The 22,877-nt window shown below is 46.9% G+C and overlaps 1 pseudogene; it reads right to left on the bottom strand.

Annotated features, from left to right (window-relative positions):
* Nucleotides 1-2,966: 2,966 nt before the first annotated feature.
* Nucleotides 2,967-22,877, bottom strand: part of LOC147972107 (uncharacterized) — a 32,073-nt pseudogene continuing 12,162 nt past the window's right edge.

Below are 22,877 nucleotides of genomic sequence, written 5' to 3'. Positions count from 1 at the left end.
TACTGTAAAGCACCTACCACACTTCTATAGTTTGTAGCGGAGTCCGTTTGTAGCTGCATCAGCTCCCAAAGGCTCCCCTTCTTCCTTGGAAAGTTTTTTAGCAGTTGAAAGTGGCATGTTTGAAACTTTACAATTCATCATACTTGACCTTTTTAATATATTTGACACATATTTTTCTTGGCTTAAGACTATCCCATCAGTTACCTTCTTTACTTCTATTCCCAAGAAGTATTGCAAGTCACCAAGATCCTTTAGAGCAAAATCTCTCTTAAGATCTTCTAACAGTGCATTGGTCGCTTCTTGTGATGAGCTAGCCACAATGATATCATCAACATATACCAACATAAAAATGGTTATTTTTTCCTTTTATAGAAGAAATGTGACGTGTCAGCCTTTGAAGGTCGAAAACCAAGTCTTTGAAGTTTCTCAATTAACCTAGAGTACTATGCTCTAGGTGCTTGTTTTAGACCATATAATGCCTTGTCATGTTTGCAAACATAATGATGCTTGTCTTTTACCTCATACCCAGGTGGCTGTTTCATGTAGACTTCCTCCTCTAGAACACCATGAAGGAACGCATTCTGCACATCCAATTGACGAAGACTCCATCCATTTGATACTGCAACAGAGAGAACAAGTTTGATAGTAGCTGCTTTAACAACTGGACTAAATGTGTCCTCATAGTCTATGTCGTACCATTGTTTAAAACCCTTTGCTACTAATCTAGCCTTGTAGCTGTCTATCTCTCCATAGCCTTTCTTTTGACTCTGTAAACCCGCTTGCAATCAATAATATTTCTGCCTCTTGCTGGAGGAACTAGGTGCCATGTTTTATTCCTAACAAGAGCATTATATTCTTCATCCATAGCATTTTTCCAATTTTTATCTTCAAATTCCTCAGTCAAGTTTCCTCGCTCACCTGTAACAGCTAGGCCTCCAAAATGCATATTATTATACCTGACCGTGCCATCTGTACGAACCTTTGGAACCGCAGCAAAGGACCGTGGCACAGAAGATCCAGGAGGATCCGGCGCGGCGCACGACCCAGAGGCACCCGATCCTAGGCTGATTCCCTCAGAACCGGAGCCGGCCGCTCGTTGGCCACTTGTCGAGGCCCAGCTGGGGAACCGCCAGGAGCGGGAGACCACCTGCCTGGCACGTGAGTGCGGACGGCCCACCTGCTCCACTGGACCCGCCGTGGTTTGTTGTTGCCTCACTCGCGGGGCCGCGGGGAGACGCATGGTCGTCTATCGCTGGCCCGCCTGACCCCGAGGCGGGCGCGCTGCCACCGACTGGCGCAACAGGCGAGGGCGAATCCTCATCGGGATCGCTGCCGTCAGCTTCTGGTGCAGCTGCTGAATCAGCTTTGTGCTCCGTATTTATCCCCTGGTGCTTCATAAAATCATAGTGCACAACCGGATTTCCCCCGAAATTTATAGCAGAATTTTTATGAGAATTACCCAACTGATCATTAGCTATATGTTCGTCCCCATGATCAAGAGGTAAGGTGGAGGAATTTTCAGAGGTAAGGACTTTGGACCTGATAAGAGCACCGACATTGGGGTTTAATTTGGCAAAAGGGAACACCGTTTCATCAAACACAACGTCACGGGAAATATAAACACGTCCAGCAGTTATGTCTAGACACTTGAAACCTTTGTGAAGGTTACTATAGCCAAGGAATACACATTGTTTGGAGCGAAATTCGAGCTTGCGAGCATTAAAAGGACGGAGGCTGGGCCAACATGCGCACCCATAGGTACGAATGGCATGATAGTTTGGTGTCTCTTGAAATAATTTTTCTAGTGGACTCTCAAGATTGATCACCTTACTTGGTGTACGATTGATCAAATATGTGGAAGCTATGAATGCCTCATCCCAAAACTTCAAGGGCATAGATGCATGAGCTAAGAGAGAAAGGCCAACCTCAACAATGTGACGGTGTTTCCTTTTGGCGGAGTCGTTCTGCTGATGAGCATGCAGACAAGAAACATGGTGTGTGATGCCAATTTGGCGAAAAAAGGAATTTAACCTTTCATACTCACCACTCCAATCGGTTTGCATGGTGATGATTTTTTGATCAAAAAGTCTTTCTACAAGTGCTTGAAATTCATGAAACACTTTAAAAACTTCTGACCTATGTTTGAGAAGGAATATCCAAGTAAATTTACTGAAATCATCAATAAAGCTCACATAATAATTTTTCTTATTGATTGAATCACGGGTAGGCCCCCATACATCAGAGTAGATAAGCTCTAAAGGAGCATTCGAGGAACTACTAGAATTTGGATAGGGAAGTTGGTGACTTTTGCCCTTTTGGCATGCATCACACACTCCCTCTTTATTCAACTCATGAACTAAAAAATGAATTTTGTTCTTTCTAAGAACATGCTGGACGATTTATGAGGACAGATGACCTAATCGATCGTGCCACCTTGACGGAGAGATCTTGGTGGCGCCAAAAGCATGCCTGCCCGGGCCTAAAGAAGCCGATGATTGGGGGTAGAGGCCGGCTCTACACCTGCCGTGGAGGAGGGTGCTCCTCGTTGCTTTGTCCTTAATGAAGAAGAAACGAGGGTGAGTTTCAAGAAACACATGATTATCTTGTGATAGACGATGGGCAGAAACAAGATTTTTTGTGGCTTTAGGTGAATAAAGGACATCTTTTAGATGAAGATTACGAGTGGGAGTACGAACATATGCTTGGCCAATATGAGTAATTTTCATACCTGCTCCGTTGGGCATGTTTACTTCATCATGTCCATTGTACCTCTCCCTCATGGTGAGCTTGTCCAACTCGCCGCTGATGTGGTTGGTGGTGCCTGTGTCGACGTACCAGTTGGTGTTGACACGTAGGAGGAGTTGGAAACGGTGCTTGCACTCTTCTCCTTGGCGAATGCGATGTCAAAGCGCCGATAGCACTCAATGGCAGTATGGTTGGTCTTCTTGCAGATCTGACAGAACACCTCAGGGAGCTCGTCTCATCCGCCATGTCCATGGCCACGTCCATCGTGGCCGTTTCCTCGGCCGCCGTTGCCTCCATTGCCACGGCCACCACCGTGGCCACGGCCGCCTCTGTTCCTGCTGCGGCCTCCACCGCGACCGCCACAGGAAGCAGCGTTGGCGGAGGAGTGAGACAATGAGTTGCCACCCTCGAACATGGCGAGGCGGCTCTCGAAGCTGATGAGTTGGGCGTAGAGCTCGTTGGGCTTGATAAGGATGGTCCTGGCGCAGACGAAGGAGACGAAGGAGATGTAGTCGAAGTCCAGGCAGCAAGTATGTACGACACCATATCATCGTCCGTGAGTGGCTTGCCGATGGCATCCATCTCATCGCCGAGGGCCTTCATGCGGCCAAGGTACTCAACAATGGTGGAGTCCCCATTTTTGGTGGTGGAGAGGGCGATCCTCGTGTTGACGATGGCCGCCTGCGTCTGGGAGATGAAGATCTCTGTGATTGCAGTCCATGCTGCTAACTCCATGGTGCAAGATTCGATCTGAACCATCACAGGAGGTGAGATGGAATTGAAAAGGAAACTCAGAACCTGAGAGTCTCGAGCCCTTTCGATCTCGTATGCCGGGTTCGGCACGTCGGTGACTGAGGGAGTCCTGCACTAAGGGGTCCTCGGGCGTCCGTCCTGTTAGCCATGGGCCGGACTGATGGGCTGTGAAGATGCGAAGACCGAAGACTGTACCCGTGTCCGGATGGGACTCTCCTTGTCGTGGAAGGCAAGCTTGGCAACCGGATATGTAGATTCCTTTCTTTGTAACCGACCTTGTGTAACCCTAGATCCTCCCGGTGTCTATATAAACCGGAGGACTTAGTCCGGAGAGAGATTCATTATCATAGCCATACCAGCTAGATCAACTCTTGTAATACTCATACTCATCAATATCAATCAAGCAGGACGTAGGGTATTACCTCCATAGAGAGGGCCCGAACCTGGGTAAACATCGTGTCCCCTGTCTCCTGTTACCATCGACCTTAGACGCACAGTTTGGGACCCCCTACCCGAGATCCGCCGGTTTTGACACCGACATTGGTGCTTTCATTGAGAGTTCCATTGTGTTGTCGCCAAAAGGTTTGATGCCCCCTTCAATCATCAATAATGACGCTGTCCAAGGAGAAACCTTCCTCCCCAGACAAATCTTTGTGTTCGGCAGCTTCGCATTGCGGGCCAATTCGCTCGGCCATCTAGAGCAGATCCAAAGCTACGCCCCTGGCCATCAGGTCAGATTTGGGAGCTTGAACTACGTTGCGGACATCCGTGGAGACTTGATCTTCGCCGGATTCGAGACCGCGGCTGCCACCCCCGGTCACCCCGATGATCATGACCTAAATCTGTCATCAGACCGCATCCAGGAGATCGCTCCTATAATTGCTCTGGCCTTGGAGGCGGAGCAGACTGCGCCATCCGTGGACGGGAGGGTCAACCCCACCACGGAGGCCACAGATTCTACGACGTTGGAGCTGCACATAGACTTAACCTCTCACGACATCTTTGTCACCGGAACTCCGGACTCGTCTCCGACCGTAAGTTCCGAGCCACATGAGCCCGCGGACGCCGAACTTGATCGTTTATAGATCTTCGAGTTTAGCGTCGTAGACATCTTCCAGCACTCGCCGTTGGGCAATGTGCTAAACTCGTTAAAGAACCTGTCCTTGGCAGAGGACTCACAACCAAACTATATTCGGTTTGAACTAGGGGCTGATGGTGGAGAATTTTGCTTCCCATCTGCCACCCACTTTATCGCCACGGTCGAGGATTTGACCGACACACTTGATTACGACTCCGAGGTCATCGACGGTATGGACGACGATGCCGGAGAAGAAGAGGCCCAGAACCCACCGTTCACCGGACGCTGGACGACCACTTCCTCATACGATGTATACATGGTGGATGCACCAAAGGAGAATAGTGGCAATGACAAGGAAGATCCAACTGAGGATAAACCTTCTGAAATATAATCCAAGCGCCGGCGTCAGCGGCGCCGCTCTAAGTCACGCCACAGTAAAGACAGCAACATCGGCACAGGAGAAGATAACACTCTAGAAGGTGTCGAAGACAACGAAGACCTCGTTGAAACAGCTAATGAACAAGATGTACGGGAAGATGGGCAGGCTATCCCTGGTAAGTAGGCCACGCGCGAAGACTCAGAGGACGGAAGTTATCTTCCGCTCTCCGAGGATGAGGTGAGCCTCGGCACCGACGATTTCATCGTGCCCGAGGAACCTCTTGAGCAGGAGCGCTTCAAGCGTCAGCTAATCGCCACTACAAAGAGCCTGAAAAAGAAGCAACAACAGCTTCAAGCTGACCAAGATCTTCTCAATGATAAATGGACCGATGTCCTAACAGCCGAAGAATACGGCCACAAGCGCCCAACCAAAAGCTACCCAAAGCGCAAATTGCTACCTTAGTTTGACGAGGAGGCGCCGGAATACATACCTCCATCGTACAATGCGGCTGACCGACCACCACGCGGACGGGGCAAAACGGCAACTCATGCCGAACACCAGCCAGCCCCACCTCATCGCATAGGTATAGGTAAATTAGCCCACGGTCATACGTACGACCTCCGGCAAAACCTGAACAATAAAGCAGACATACTAGATCAATCTACGGATCGCGAGGACGTGCATCGACACGCGACGACGGCCACATGTTCGGACGTGACAAACTTAGTCATGCGCGGGCTGAAAACCGCAGATGGACTCCATCAGAGCTACGTTGCGACGCGACCCGATATAGAGGCGCCGCACACCCTCATTGCTTCACTGATGAGGTCCTGGATCATAAATTCCCAGAGGGGTTCAAACCCGTGAATATAGAATTGTAACATCCCAAAATTCTAAATTTTGGAATGTTATAATAACTAGATAGATTTGACTGATTGTTTGATTGATTGTCTGAAAGTGAGTGAATTCGAAACTTTTTGAAAGTTAAATGAGAGGGAATAAAGGACTTTCCCAAACTTTCATATTTGCTTTCTGATCTCCATGAATTCAAATTCTTTTCAAATACAAAACCCTTGAGTGAAGATGATATGACTTCTTCCATTTAAATTAAATGAAAGGGTATTTGAAAATAATTGAATTTCATTTGGAAATATTTCAATTCATAAACTTCATGCAGCTCAATGATTTTCATGAGAGAAGATAAAAGGACTTCTTCAAATTATATGAAATATGAGTTGGGAGTTTCAAAGAATTAAATTCAAAGTTTTTTGAATTTATTTTCAATTAGGAGTTATTTGAGTTTATTCAAATTATTTTTCTCCAAAAATAAAATATATGAAAATTAGGGTAACATGATTCCCTACAACAGAAAATTGGAGAGAAATGAATTTGAAATCATTTTGATATTTCTAAAATGATTTTTATTGGATTTTATTAGACCAGTAGCACTCTTTGAATTGTCTGAATTTGTGTGAACTTTATTTAATGCTAGGAAAATGTTCATCTTGTATAAAATCTTTTTCTGAAAATTTTGATATATAATATGCCTATATAAAGTTTTATTTTATTTTCGTTTTTCAGTTTATTGCATTCTGTTTAAAAAAAACTGCGCGCGCGCCTGAAACTAACTAGCGCCTACATGCACAGTATAGTACTTCTAGCGCCCCATTGGTTTTTTAAATAGGCTAGGCCCAGCCAGCCTTTTCTTTTATTTTTATTTTTTTTCTTAGGCCGAATTTTGTAAAGAAGAAAAAAACTGCACCGCAGCGTGCGCGCGGCCGGCCGAAGGCCTTTAGGCCCATCGCCTCTTTTCTTCTCTGTTTCGTATATTTTCGTCTACGTTTAGTCCCACATTGCCTAGCCTTTGACCCCTAAGTCTCTTTTCCACCAATAAATATAGACCCATAGAGCCTCCAAAAATCATCTGATTCAGGTTAAATCAATATTTTGGTTTAACTAGATTCATTTAAGAAAAATATATTTCTTCTCTCCGGCGCGCGACTTCTGGAAATTGTCTCTTCTCTCCAAAGTCGTCTTTTCTCTGCCATATAAAGGTATCTTTCTTTGTTTTTTTATTCTTCTTATACTTCCGTAGTTTATTATTTTTAGACTAATACGATAGAATAATTAGATTATCAATTAGTCTACGTATTTATACGTTAGACCTTAACCGTAGCTATTTTTTCTTTCGTAAAACAGCTTGGCCCTCATTTTTCAAATAGCCATAATTTTTCACTCATTTATCCAAATTAGATGAAACCAGCGCCTATAGCTTCGTCTTGTTTTCACCTATCCAGTGAACCTGTCACATCAACTTTTTGAAATTTTCAAATTTCGAATTTTGTTCAGATTCATATTCAAACTTCTTTTGATCATATCTTTTTTTCCGTAACTCCGTTTGAGTTGATTCTTTTTGCAAATTAAAGCTCTTGACCTAAACTTTCTGATAAGGCCAAATTCACATAATTTTGGTACTGTTAGAATTTTTTTTATGTTGCAAGAGCTATTTGCTTGGTTGATGTTTTCCGAATCGACTTCTTCGATCTTTCTGGTCTTTTGAGTGATTGCTTATGTGTGGTTACTATTGCTTGATTACGATAGATTGACCGGAGTGTGACGAGTAGAGCTATCAAGATTTTTGAGTGCGAATCATCTTCATCAACATTGCAGGCAAGTTCACACTTTGATCATACCTCTTTCATACCCAGTTTTTATTGCATTAGATCAAACCTCCAACATTGCATGATTAGGATCTAATTAAATTGTGGGATGGGAAGTAGTTGAGATAGTACCTATTACCTGTTTATTATCAAACCCTTGGGAGTTACTATTACGTTATGCTTATATTGTCATGCTATGCTCGTAGACGTGGATTGGGTTTTGAGAGTATTCATGATAGATGTGAGATTGTTAATTAATGGTTTACCTGTCTAGGCACCTGGGTAGACCAGGATGGCCTGTTTTTTTATGGACCGCCACCCAGGCTCAAAGGGATCATGAGATTATTCATGCTAGAAACTTCCGTGTGCAGCCACAAGCTATCATTGTTTCTAGCATAGTTGATTACGTTGTGTGAACTCTTACAGTGGTAGACTAGCAGATGTAGGGGTTGTAGGTGGTACGGTCTACCCATCGTAAGGTGCAAACGCCTCTGAAAGACTATGTCTCAGTCATCCGTTTCTCAAACACCATGTAGTGCGAGAAATCCAACGGAGGAGAACGAGTCTTGTGGGCAAAAGTGCGCAAACCTCTGCAGAGTGTATAAACTAATCATGATTAGCCGTGTCCCCGGTTATGGACGTTTTGAGTATCTAGTACTTGGATTATCATGTGAATCTCATCATGTGACTTTAAATAATTTTGTTGGGTTTAATGATGATGCTTAATTGGGATTGAGAATGCTGTCAACCATTCTCAATGTTTAACAACCACCATGATAGTTAAATAAAAATTTATTCCTTTGTAGTAGGTAAAAATTGGCTTTTCGCAAAAACCTTATAACCGTAGAGCCTTTCCACCAGCCAAATATGCATGTAGTGATAGCCATTGTTCATCATTCTCTATAGTGTGAATTTGCCAGTACATTCAATGTACTGACCCTTTGTGGCTGCAACGTCTCATGTTGCAGGATTATCTTACGACGAGTAAGTGACACGTTAGAGTTACGATTTCTACACTCAACTTTGCCGTTGGTGTTGATGGGAATCCACAACCTTGTTACTTCCGCTATTTTGGATTGAGGTAATAGTATTTACGTCTCGAGTACTGTGTGTCAGCATACCGATCCAGGGATGACACTTAAGCACAGAGACTTGATCCATTCGGGTCAGGTCGCTACAAGAATCATACGATGAAACATGGACCCCGTGGTGTGGATCGAAGACTTCATTCTCCACATTCATATGGCTCGCGGCGATGACCTCCACGCCATCAAATACCTCCCTTTAAAATTCAAGGGGCCAGCTCGGCACTGGCTCAACAGTCTGCCTACAAATTCTATTGGCAGCTGGGAGGACTTGGAAGAGGCCTTCCTCGATAACTTCCAAGGTACATATGTTCGACCTCCGGACGCTGATGACTTAAGCCATATAGTTCAACAGCCGGAGACTCCGCCAGGAAATTCTGGACTAGGTTCTTAACTAAAAAGAACCAAATCGGTGATTGTCCGGATGTCGAAGCCCTAGTAGCCTTCAAACACAGCATCCGCGACGAATGGTTCGCTCGCCACCTCGGCCAACAAAAGCCAAAATCCATGGCAGCCCTCACGGCACTCATGACCCGCTTTTGTGCGGGCGAGGACAGTTGGTTGGCCCATAGAAAAAACAATGCAAATGACGCCGGCACCCCTGAAGCTAAAACTAGCAAAGACAAGTCTCGACGCAACAGATACAAATGTCGAAACAACAGTGATAACACCGAGGACACGGTAGTCAATGCCGGATTCAAGGGCTCTAAGTCCGGTCAGCGGAAGAAGCCGTTCCAAAAGAACAATTCAGGCCCATCCAGCTTGGACCGCATACTTGATCGTCCGTGCCAGATTCATGGCACCCCAGACAAGCCACCCAATCATACAAATAGAGATTGCTGGGTTTTTAAACAGGCCGGCAAATTAAACGCCAGAGAACAGGGAAAAGGGATCGCAAAGTGAGGACGATGACAAAGAGTCCCAGCAACCGAACACATGGGGGCAGAAGAAGTTTCCCCCTCAGGTCAAAATGGCGAACATGATATACGCTACCCACATCGCTAAGAGGGAGCGCAAGTGTGCGCTCAGGGACGTCTACGCGATAGAGCTAGTTGCCTCAAAATTCAATCCATGGTCGTCATGCCCTATCACTTTTGATCGCCGGGATCATCTGACCAGTATCCATCACGGTGGCTCAGTCGCACTGGTCCTCGACCCAATAATTGACGGGTTCCACCCGACTCGCGTCCTTATGGACGGAGGTAGCAGCCTCAATCTGCTCTATCAGGATACAGTGCGAAAAATGGGCATTAACCCATCTCAGATCAAGCCCACCAGGACTACCTTCAAAGGAGTCATACGAGGTGTAGAGGCCCGCTGTACGGGCTCAATTACACTAGAGGTTGTCTTCGGATCTCCGGACAACTTCCGAAGCGAGGAGTTAATCTTCGATATCGTCCCCTTCCGCAGCGGCTATCACGCACTGCCCGGATGAACTGCATTTACTCGATTCAATGCAGTACCACACTATGCTTATCTCAAGCTCAAGATGTCGGGTCCACGCGGCGTCATAACAGTCAACGGAAACACGGAAGCTCCCTTCATACAGAAGAGCACACAGCTGCTTTAGCAGCAGAAGTACAGAGTGGCTTTCTCAAGCAGAACCTTAATTCGGCTGCCGAGCCCACGGACACCGTTAAGAGGGTCCGAACTACTCTGCAGCAGGAGAGCTCGGCTCGTCAGGAGCTCGACTAGCAATCCGGCCTCCGTCTCAGTCCCGATCAAGTGGTGGCATTCGTGCCGCGCGTACATAATTACGCACTCAAAATCCCATGGGCATCGACGGAGGCATAGCTAGCTTGTGCTCCATAGTACAGCTCAACCGACATCGGATACACACATACTTTCACTTTTACTTGTTTCCTTTTCAGGTCTCAATCCCACAGGCACCATCTGGTGGTTGGGTTATCGGTCCTCTTGAAGGATAAACAGACCAAGACGACAAGAAACGCAGACATATGGGGGGACTTTTTAGGTGATTATGTTAATGATAACTCTACCTGTTTTTCAGGACCTGCATGCAGCTCTCCCTTGGTTTCGACATGTCAAATAGCATGTTGCTTATCACACTACCTGTATTAATGCGCCTTGACGTACTAATGAAATTACAATAAGAACAATTTGCGGCTGAGCTGTAGGACTCTAGGTTTTTCCCTTTTTCCCTTTTCTGTTTTTTTCTCTTTTTTCAGCTCCCCTGTGGATAACCCTATCAGGTAGCACCCGTAAACTTTGGTATGCTTGATGTTTGCCAGGGGCTTCATAGCACCCCACATTACGGCAACAAAAGTCTGAACACTTTTTATAAGTATAGTTCGGCACCCTGAATTTAGCATTATATGCATTGCCTCTGAATCATGTCTTTGGTCAATAGTTGGGTTGCCCAACTCCTGTGCTTGCTAACTTACGTTCCGCTATATCGGCTAAGGTAGTAAAGGGAGAACTACTGCGTTTGTGCCTTGGTTTATCCAAAGGAGCACCTTAGTAGAGAACACTGAAAACTGACTGTTATGATGCGGCGAGAGCTAGTCAGCTATTCGGAGGTCGCAAATTGTTGGAGATTTATTCCGCATTAAGCGAAGGATTGGTACTCACCGATCATACGCTTATAGCACTCTAGTTTGGATACTAGGGGCTGCGCCCATGTTTTTATTGTCGCACTCCTATGGCTAAGTGAGGGCGTTACAGCTGCACAGTCTGGTTGACTGGTTCGTCGCGCTAAACAACTCCTTTAAGGACCATCTAATTGGATCAAGATTGTTTAGATTCCATCCCGAACACCCCCATACTACCTACGTGAGGGCAGAAGCCGACGGCTGGTTAACCCTTAGATTTTGTACAGCACGGCAGCACAGGAAGTAAAAATTTAAAAACATAACCGGCATTATGTTGCACAATCACTTTGTTTTATCATACAAGGTAGGGGAGCTCGAATACATTCACTCAAAGATAGTGTCTTTCGCACAATGATCCGCAACAATACGGGACCCTTCCAAGACATCGCCAAAGTATCCCTCGGGTGTGCGGTGCTCCTTGCCTTCAGGCGGCCCCTAGGTTGCCAACTTGACAGCATCCATCTTCGCCCACCAGACCTTGACATAGGAGAAGGCCCGACGCGTGTGTTGGGGAAAGTAGCAGAATTTTAAAATTTTCTATGCATCACCAAGATCAATCTATGGAGTCATCTAGCAACAAGGGAGAGAAGAGTGCATCTACATACCCTTGTAGATCGCGCGCAGAAGCGTTCAAGAGAACGGGGTTGATGGAGTCATACTCGACGTGATCCAAATCACCGATGACCTAGTGCCGAATGGACGGCACCTCCGCGTTCAACACATGTACGGTTGGGAAGACGTCTCCTCCAACTTGATCCAGCAAGGGGGAAGGAGAGGTTGATGAAGATCCAGCAGCACGACGGCGTGGTGGTGGATGCAGCAGGATCCCGGCAGGGGTTCGCCAAGCGCAAGCGGGGAGGAGAGGTGTTACGGAGGGAGAGGGAGGCGCCAAGAGCAAAGGGTGCGGCTGCCCTCCCTCCCCCCTCTTTATATAGGGGCCTTGGTGGGGGGGCGTCGGCCCTAGGAGATGGATCTCCAAGGGGGGCGGCGGCCAAGGGGTGGCTTCCCCCCCAAGCCAAGTGGGGGACGCCCCCACCCCTAGGGTTTCCCAACCCTAGGCGCAGGGGAGGCCCAAGGGGGGGGGCGCACCAGCCCACTAGGGGCTGGTTCCCTCCCAATTCAGCCCATGGGGCCCTCCGGGATGGGTGGCCCCACCCGGTGGACCCCCGGGACCCTTCCGGTGGTCCCGGTACAATACCGGCGACCCTCGAAACCTTCCTGATGGCCGAAACTGTACTTCCTATATATAAATCTTTACCTCAGGACCATTCCGGAACTCCTCGTGACGTCCTGGATCTCATCCGGGACTCCGAACAACTTTCGGGTTACTACATACTAATATCTCTACAACCCTAGCGTCACCGAACCTTAAGTGTGTAGACCCTACGGGGTCGGGAGACATGCAGACATGACCGAGACGCCTCTCCGGTCAATAACCAACAGCGAGATCTGGATACCCATGTTGGCTCCCACATGCTCCACGATGATCTCATCGGATGAACCACGATGTCGAGGATTCAATCAATTCATATACAATTCCCTTTGTCAATCGGTACGTTACTTGCCCGAGACTCGATCGTCGGTATCCCAATACCTTGTTCAATCTTGTTACCGGCAAGTCACTTTACTCGTGCCGTAATGCATGATCCCGTGATCAACCACTTGGTCACATTGAGCTCATTATGATGATGCATTACCGAGTGGGCCCAGAGATACCTCTCCGTCACACGGAGTGACAAATCCCAGTCTCGATTCGTGCCAACCCAACAGACACTTTCGGAGATACCTGTAGTGTACCTTTATAGTCACCCAGTTACGTTGTGACGTTTGGCACACCCAAGGCACTCCTACGGTATCCGGGAGTCGCACAATCTCATGGTCTAAGGAAATGATACTTGACATTCGGAAAAGCTACAGCAAACGAACTACACGATCTTTGAGCTATGCTTAGGATTGGGTCTTGTCCATCACATCATTCTCCTAATGATGTGATCCTGTTATCAATGAAATCCAATGTCCATAGTCAGGAAACCATGACTATCTTTTGATCAACGACCTAGTCAACTAGAGGCTCACTAGGGACGTGTTGTGGTCTATGTATTCACACATGTATTACTATTTCTGGATAACACAATTATAGCATGAACAATAGACAATTATCATGAACAACGAAATATAATAATAACCATTTTATTAATGCCTCTAGGACATATTTCCAACAGTCTCCCACTTGCACTAGAGTTAATATTCTAGTTACATTGTGATGAATCGAACACCCATGCAGTTCTGGTGTTGATCATGTTTTGCTCTAGGGAGAGGTTTAGTCAACGGATCTGCCACATTCAGGTCTGTATGTACTTTACAAATCTCTATGTCTCCATTTTGAACACTTTCACGAATGGAGTTGAAGCGACGCTTGATATGCCTGGTCTTCCTGTGAAACCTGGGCTCCTTGGCAAGGGCAATAGCACCAGTGTTGTCACAGAGAGTCATCGGGCCCGATGCATTGGGTATGACTCCTAGGTTGGTAATGAACTCCTTCACCCAGACTGCTTCTTGTGCTGCCTCCGAGGCTACCATGTACTCCGCTTCACATGTAGATCCCGCCACAACGCTCTACTTGCAACTGCACCAGCTTACTGCCCCACCATTCAAAATATACACGTATCCGTTTGTGACTTAGAGTCATCCAGATCTGTGTCGAAGCTAGCATCGATGTAACCCTTTACGACGAGCTCTTCGTCCCCTCCATAAACGAGAAACATATCCTTAGTCCTTTTCAGGTACTTCAGGATATTCTTGACCGCTGTCCAGTGTTCCATGCCGAGATTACTTTGGTACCTTCCTACCAAACTTATAGCAAGGTTTACATCAGGTCTGGTACACAGCATAGCATACATGATAGACCCTATGGCCGAGGCATAGGGGACGACACTCATCTTTTCTCTATCTTCTGCCGTGGTCGGGCATTGAGCCGTGCTCAATCTCGTACCTTGCAATACAGGCAAGAACCCCTTCTTTGACTGATCCATTTTGAACTTCTTCAATATCTTGTCAAGGTACGTACTCTGTGAAAGACCAATGAGGCGTCTCAATCTATCTATATAGATCTTGATGCCTAATATATAAGCAGCTTCTTCAAGATCCTTCATTGAAAAACACTTGTTCAAGTAGGCCTTTATGCTTTCCAAGAATTATATATCATTTCCCATCAACAGTATGTCATCCACATACAATATGAGAAATGCTACAGAGCTCCCACTCACTTTCTTGTAAATGCAGGCTTCTCCATAAGTCTGCGTAAACCCAAATGCTTTGATCATCTCATCAAAACAAATGTTCCAACTCCGAGATGCTTGCACCAGCCCATAAATCGAGCGTTGGAGCTTGCACACCTTGTCAGCATTCTTAGGATCGACAAAACCTTCCGGCTGCATCATATACAATTCTTCCTTAAGGAAACCATTAAGGAATGCCGTTTTGACGCCCATTTGCCATATCTCATAATCATAGAATGCGGCAATTGCTAACATGATTCGGACGGACTTCAGCTTCGCTATGGGTGAGAAAGTCTCATCGTAGTCAACCCCTTGAACTTGTCGATAACCCTTAGCAACAAGCCGAGCTTTATAGATGGTTACGTTACCATCCGCGTCTGTCTTCTTCTTCTTAAAGATCCATTTATTTTCTATGGCTCGCCGATCATCGGGCAAGTCAGTCAAAGTCCATACTTCATTTTCATACATGGGTCCTATCTCGGATTTCATGGCTTCCAGCCATTTGTCGGAATCCGGCCCCGCCATCGCTTCTTCATAGTTCGAAGGTTCACCGTCACTACTAGGAAAAGGCCTACTAATGGCACACTGGTTTTGCCTACTAATGGCGCATTACCAGTGCGCCATTAGTAGCACGCCACTAGTATATCTTACTAATGGCGCACCACAGGTGCGCCATTAGTATCTGGTATACTAATGGCGCACCAACTAGTGCGCCATTAGTATGTAACAGCATGCGCCATTAGTGTGCCTCCCGGGGGGCCATACGTAAGCATGGCTTTGTCATACTAATGGCGCATTCTCTGTTGATGTGCCATTAGTATCCTTTGGCATACTAATGGCGCACCTGGTGGTGATGCACCATTAGTATGAATATTTGTTTTTTTTTCCTTTTCTGATTTTTGCGCAGGTTACAATATATATTATTAGACAGAATATAAAATATATTATTAGACAGAATATAGACAGCAGCACACAGCAACATCAGATTCATCGAATACAATAGAAGATTAGTCTCCGAATACAATTCATCATATTAGTCTTCGAATTCAAAAGACCGAACAAAGATAAAACATTACAAGTCTCAAGACCGCGAGTATTGAGTTTGTCTTCACATTACAAGTCGATATCGATCATCTAAACTACCATCACATAGAAGAGAGTTGTGGTCATCACGATGAGCATCATCGCGATCAAACTGGTCTTCATCCGGTTCCTCCAACGCTCCCTCCTCTCTCCCTCTAGATAGCGGGCGTATCTAGATTCGGCCTCCGCCCTAGTGGTGTACCCTTTGTAACTATTACCGCTGAAACGGTGAACCTGTCTCCGACACTCCTCCCAGTCGTCGTAGACTCCGGGAACCTTACCCTTGTACACGACATACGACGGCATCTCTATGCACAAGCCAAACAACAGACAATACATAAGCAATATGTAAGTATGCAACAAAAGGATCGGAAGAGAAAAGCAAGAAATTAATAGCACGATTCATGGTCCTACTAATAAATAGCATCGATTACATCTAAGTTGAACGACTGTCCAAACCAAAGAGACATACGAATTCATTAAAGTATAATTACAACATGAGCCAATCAATGTTTCAGAACTACACATCATTACTTTTGACTCGACTCATCGGACAGGAACGTGGATGAAGCCGCCGTCTGTCGTGATGGTCATGAAATCGCGGTCCTTGTCACCCTGCATTTGTAGCATTTCATCTATCTCACTGTTGGACGGTTGATATCTGAGGAAGAACTGCCCCGAGGTATGAAGGACATCTTGATGGATGATGTCCGCAAACTCCGACTGGATGCGAAAGAATTCTTGTCTGAGGTCCGCGTCCTGGACTGCCGACAAGCTCGTGGCCCAATCTTTGAGATTATCTGGTAGCAGAAGTTGATGATGGTCCCTCATGATCGCCCGCATGTGATGGAGGGCGTAGTAGGCATCCTTCTGACCGCCAGGCGGCTGCTTGATGCAGCAGAACTTCGTATTGTGTGAGAACATGTGCTTGCCGTACTTACGAACTGCCCTGGTGAAGGTGCCTCCAGATTTGGCGTAGGCGGGGAGAACATCATCAAGAACTTTCTTGACATTTGTGTAGTCTATCTTGGAGTTACGGTTCGGGTCTAAATACGTGGCCATGGAATATTTCGGGCTTAAGAGGATGAGTGTGCAATGTGTGTCACTGCACAGAACACGGAATGTTAGAAAAAAAAGAACGATCAAAATCTAAGAAATCATATGTTACGGGGCGGTTAAGGGATGACTTACTCGAGAAAGTAAGCCACAAGGAAGTTATCCTTATCTAGGTTTGCCAGAATGACGCCTTCGAGGTGTGAACTCGCAACTTGGCGGTCCCCAGCGCTGCTCAAGTGCTTGGCACGCATGTAGAAGGGGTCGACTATCACGATGTCTGGGGTCTTGTCTCTAATGATCTGCATCTCCATACTCAGCGAAAACAGCCGAACGAAGGTGTAGTGCAGCGGATGAAGGTTAAACATAGCAAAGATGTCATCAAATCCCAGGACGATCGTACCCCCGATGTCGCCATCCACAAAGCCCTTGCCCTCTGGCACCTTGGCCACGAAAACCGGGTATGCCACATCCTTCTCTCTGAGACGCCGCTTCTCCAAAGAAAGAACACTGTCGTAAAGACTCCGCATAGCACCGGTTGCAGCATTTAGCATATTTGGCGGTAGCATCGCCCTACCCGCCACATGCACCCTCCTCGAGATATCCTTAGGTGAAGGTGGCCCGCCCTGAGCACGGATCGAACTCGGTGCCGGTTGGCTCGCACCGGCGCCCTTGTTAGTCTTTCGTTTCCGTCCCTTCTTCTTGATCTCCTGTAATGGGACCGAGTTCTGCTCACAGACCGCCTTCTTGAGCATGTTAGGGCTGATAATATTTCGCACCTCAGCTATCTGAGGCTCGGTGAAGGAGGGAGCTGCAGACGTGTCCTGAGAACTGAACGCTAGACGACACCTGTTGCAATTGGATTTCTCCGCCGTACCAGCTAGATCGCGGTCGTCTTGGTTGGGTTCTTGAGAAAGAGGCCCGCAGAACTCGTCAGCGTACCCATGTTCGGCAAAGTACTTATCAACTTTGATAAATGTACCATCGTCGTTGTTGTCGCCGTCCGGATCCTGTGCCATAGGGATGTCCGGCAGGTCCGGTAGCATTGCGGCGTTCTTGCCATGGCTTGGCACCGGCACGACTGGCGGTCTTGTCTGTGGGGTGGTGTCCCCCGCCCCCAAACGAATCTGGCTCTTCGGCCAAAGCAGGGGCCAGTTTACGCAGGTGCTGAGGGTCATCTCATCTTCTTCGTCGGCCCCAGTGGGTCGAATCGGAGGTAACAGCTCGTCGCAGCCTGGCAGCACCTGAACCACTTCAACCCTATACATTGTGGGTGGCATCAGATTACCGTGGAACATGGGGTTGCCCGGTTGAACGATTCTGCCCTTGGCGACATCGACCAACTCGGCGCCCATGAAGTGCAGAAGAGTGCAAGTAACGTCGGCGGTGCCCTGCGAAAACATGTATAGGGCGTCAGGGATGCCCAGTCAAAGGCAAGGAGATGAAGTCATCGGCCGAGAGGCTTGGTTACCGTGATGCCGTCGAGCTCAGCTAATGTCAAGGCACTGCCAACGGCGGGCGTGCAACTGACGGAGGGGGCGCTTGCTGGCGAGGTGCCGGCCGGCGTACACCCGGGTGCATTAAGCTCCAATGCCCGTGCCGGCGCCAGAGACATGAATACCGCCTCCGCCGGAGACACCAATGGCGCTGCCGCCGGAGACACCAATGGTGCCGCCGGAGACACCAATGGCACCGCCTGCGCGCTGTGCGAGTTGCTGGCCGTGAAGCTGGGAACCGGGGGAGGCCCCTATTGGCCGCCCGCAATCCACGTTGTCAGCCCATGAATCAACGTAGGCACCATGGCGTTGAGCGTCGTTCCAAGTTGTTGTTGCACTCGCTCTTGGACAAGCTCCAGAATCCGCGCCACTTGTGCCTTGAGTTCTTCAACCTCGCGCGTCTGGCTTTCCGAGCTGGTATTTTTCTCCTTCCGCACACCAGCGGTATAGTATGACCCCCATTTTGTGGACAAGCCTTTGCCGGCCACACGACCAGCTGATGTCGGCTTAGTGAGCTTATCCTTGTTTTTCATTACGTTCAACGCCCTATTTAAAGGGGTGTCGAAAGGGAAGCTCTTAGATGACCCCGCGCTACTGCTTTCAGTGTCCTGCGAAAGGAACGTGAACCATTTAGAAATATTGGGGATTAATTAGAGTGCAACCATATGGAGCTAATTACGCGGGGGTGTATTCCTTACCAGAAGAAGCTCAAGCGCCGTGGTCTTCGGATCCGTGGTAAGCTCCTTTGTTATCGGGTCCTCCTTGTATCGGGCCCTGACATAGTTCCGGTCTGCTTGTCACCGCTGTATTTCTCGAAGCGGGGCGGTAGGCCTTGCTCGGCACGCTCCGCGTCCTCCTTGTCCCATATAGGCTCCGCCACTCTGTAACCGCCGGGACCGAGTTTGTGTTCCCCTAAGTTCAACTCCTGCATTTCTTTCCCCCACTAACTTGATTCGGAGGTTGCACTGCTCTCGCACTTGATCTTGAACTCCTTGTACTCATCTTCGCTCATCAAAGGATATTTCGCCTTGATCTTCTCATAACTATCACCTTTATCAATCATTCTCTTCACCGTGCTTTTCCAAGTAGACAGGGCCGTGCTCATCTTCGTGAGGGCGGCACTGTTCACTTTATTCCCTGAGAGGCGTGTGTTTTCAAATTCGGCGGGGAACTTGTATCGTTCGTGCAGCTTCGTGAAGAGGAGGTTGCGCAAATTCCCTCGGTCCTTATGCCTAAGGTTCTCGGTGTTGATCGAGACGGTGCTCCGGAGAATGCACCCGAGCTGAAGCGAGTACCCCTTGACTATATGTTTGGGCTCCGTTGGATTCCCGTCGGAGTCCACTTGAGTGAATTCCTCCTTGAGGGTGCGGAGCGCATTCGGGCGCCGGTCCTTCCTTTGCTTCTTCGGTTGGCTGCCATCTGTGTGTGCGCCGCCATCATCAGTGGTGGCATCCTCGGTGGCACCATCAGTGGTGTCATCCCCGACGCCACTAGGGGTTGTGTAATCAGGATCGGTGTCTTCCGCGGTGTCCTCATAGCGGTGAGCTTGTTCCTCCATCTCCTGGGACAGCTCCCAGAATTGCTTGCCGCCCGAACCACCGGCCTCATCGTTGTGGGCCATGTTTCGCTCTAAATAGGAAAAAAGTTTGGTCAAAAAGTTGGTTATTGTCAAGGAACAAGATCATGGTCTCATCATTTAGGGTTTGTTGACACCGAGGCACCCTAAAAGCCTAAGCTTTCATCATTTAGGGTTTGTTGACGCCGAGGCACCCTAAAAGCCTAAGCGTACATCATTTAGGTTCTCATCGACACCGAGGCATCCGGGACAGCCAAGTTAAGTTTTCATCATTTAGGGTTTATCGATGCCGAGGCAACCTAGGTTGGGCCTAATCACTAGGCACTAATCACTTGGCTCTATTGCCACCTATGTTGGGTTTATCATCTAGGGTTTATCGATGCTAAGGAGAATTCTAAGTTGGGCCTAATCACTTGGCTCTATTGCCACCTATGGTTTAATGCAGGAAGAATAAAGGGGCAGTTAATCCTACTTAATTAAGTACTAAGATACCCCGGCCCATGCATTATCGCAAGTACCCCATATGTCCTATTTTTAGCAAAGTCATGCTAAAATTCACGGAAAATTTCAGCATGACCTTTGCTGAAAATAGGACATATGGAGTACCCGAATTTGCCGGAACGGAAGTTAATCGACATTCCGGCAAACTCAAGGGCCTCTCGGGGTACCTGCAAATTCATCACGACACGATGGTCGGAGACAAAACCCAGCAAACTAGCACCACAATGTGCCTCTACTTTCATATGGATGAAAAGGCCACAGACCATATGGCCCTCTGCTTTCATATGGACAAAAATCAGCTCAACTTATGTGAGCTTCCATTCCAGATCTAATAGCAGCAAGTTGTTCACTTGTAGCTCAACTTATGTGAGCTGCCTTCAAGAAAAGAAATCTGCAGTGGCACATCTGCTCTCTGAATACATTGGCAAGAAACAAAACAACACCTAGTACCATCCATCTGCTATGGCCGTATCATGCAGTTTAACTAAGCACTAACAGGTAATTATATAACAGAAAACTTGGCGCGTACGTGTCACTTAGCTTGGGCAAGCAACATACCTCGTCCTCTTGGTTAGTCCAAACAAGCTGTATGCTGAGCCTCAACTCACCACCTCCACATTTTACAGCACCCATGAAATGAAAAACTAAACATAATTGTCAGCCAACAAAACCAAAACACAAACAGGACTTCAAATTTTCACGATCAGGAAGAAAAACAGGGTTTTCAACTACTATATTCAGTTTCATGGCATCCGTTGAACAGTTGAAAAAGAACAAGCTTCATTTATATATCTTGCTGCTAACAAACATAACTAATGTCAGTACTCAAAAAATAGAGTGACCACACAGGGAACAAACAAACTATTCACTTTTTATTTCTTCATAATTGGACCAGACAGAGAACAACTCCTTGGAAGCAAACTTATATGAAAAGGTTCAGCAACTTGAAACATAACTCTTATATGAAAATCTTCTATATGATCAAGTAAGCAGAGCACATGTATATACCTGTATCACTGTCTTGGAGCCAACAAACACCTCAATTTTTCTCCAACCGTGATCGAACCTGATCGCCTATGCTTCTTCTTTCACTCTCCTGCATAAAGTTATTGTTACTACCTGGGAGGGAATATATGCTTGTTTACCACTACTAATACCATTTTTTAATATAATCTTCATTCTCCTGCTATTTCTTTTCTTACAAGTGTTGATGCCATAGTGTCTCAGGTTCTTCCTAGTTAAAACATGTGATTTTGAGAAGGAATTTGCCCAATTTTCGCAGGGAGACAAAACTTAGCTAAAAATTTGATATAACAAGTAGTCCATGAAATTATATTTCCTCTAGGAAAAGTAGAAGATATTATTTTGTTTTTCCTCTAAGGTAAAGGAAATAGCCATCACTTTGAAGTGTCTAATAGATGAAATAATGCATGAGTTAGAAAGATATGTGCAAGTGTCTGAAGGCATCCTGTGAAGCAGAGCTTCCAAATTGATCTTCTTGAAACATTGTTACTAAGTAAGGCTTAATTTCATATTTCTGCAAACTAAGGTAAACCAATTATTACATGCATAAATTTCTCATTTGGAGAAGCCAAGTATCAAAGGTTTCGAACCATGAGAATTCATTGCATTTTTCGGTGACAACACGGCTAGGAAAAAAAGACTCTGATACAGAGACTAATGACGCGATGCCCCCCTCCCTTAGAGGCATTATCACAAACACCTATCAAGCACAATCCTTTCACATGTAAACTTGAGCATGCTTTGGAAAAATCACGCAGCAAGCAAAAAATTGAATAGAGGATGCAAGAGGAAGGAGGGAGGGGGGATGAGGGAAGAGGGAAGAGGGAGGAAGGACGAAGGAGTGGTGGCTACCTGCCTACGGACTGGTCGCCGGCGTAGCTCCGGGCGGCAGCGTTGCTGGGCTGGAGCGCCTGCTCCAGGGAGGGGGTTGCGCCATAAGTAATTTAATCTAGCCATAAGTACATCCATAGCAATGGTGCACCACCGAGGGGTGCGCCATAAGTAATTTAATCTAGCCCGACTTGTCAGGTTATATACAACCTAACCCTATCTACAACCGACCCCGCCCACTAGCCTGATTGGTCAATATGCAGCACACACACCAGGAGGTCCTGGGTTCGATTCCCAAGCTCCCCAATATTTTTCTATGCATTTTAAATCCTGTTTGATATTTATTTGTGTTTAAATATGTTCAAACTTGTTTAAATCATAACAGTAATATTTTTTTATAAAAATAGTAATAACCCCCCCAGGGGTGTGGGGGGCCGGGTGCTCGTCGGAGGTGGTGGAGCGGGGGAGGGTTGCGGTGCGTCGTCGGCGGCGGTGGAGCTAGCTAGCGGGGGAGGGTGCGGGTGGGATCAAGAACGAGATGGAGGGGGAATCGAGATCGAGATGGAGGGGGATCGAGATCAAGTGTCCTCATGAATTCAAAAAGTGCCCATGAAATTTAAAAATATTCATGATATCAAAAAGTTCCCATGAAATACAATCGAGAAATGAAGACTACGATTTAAATACAATCGATCTTAGCTAGCTATCTGTTCACAATCTTCTT

Source organism: Triticum urartu, chromosome 5A, assembly GCF_056163025.1.
Source record: "Triticum urartu cultivar PI428250 chromosome 5A, HENAU_Tu73, whole genome shotgun sequence".
Classification (NCBI taxonomy): Eukaryota; Viridiplantae; Streptophyta; class Magnoliopsida; order Poales; family Poaceae; genus Triticum; species Triticum urartu.
This window is presented reverse-complemented; position numbering and strand designations above follow the sequence as displayed.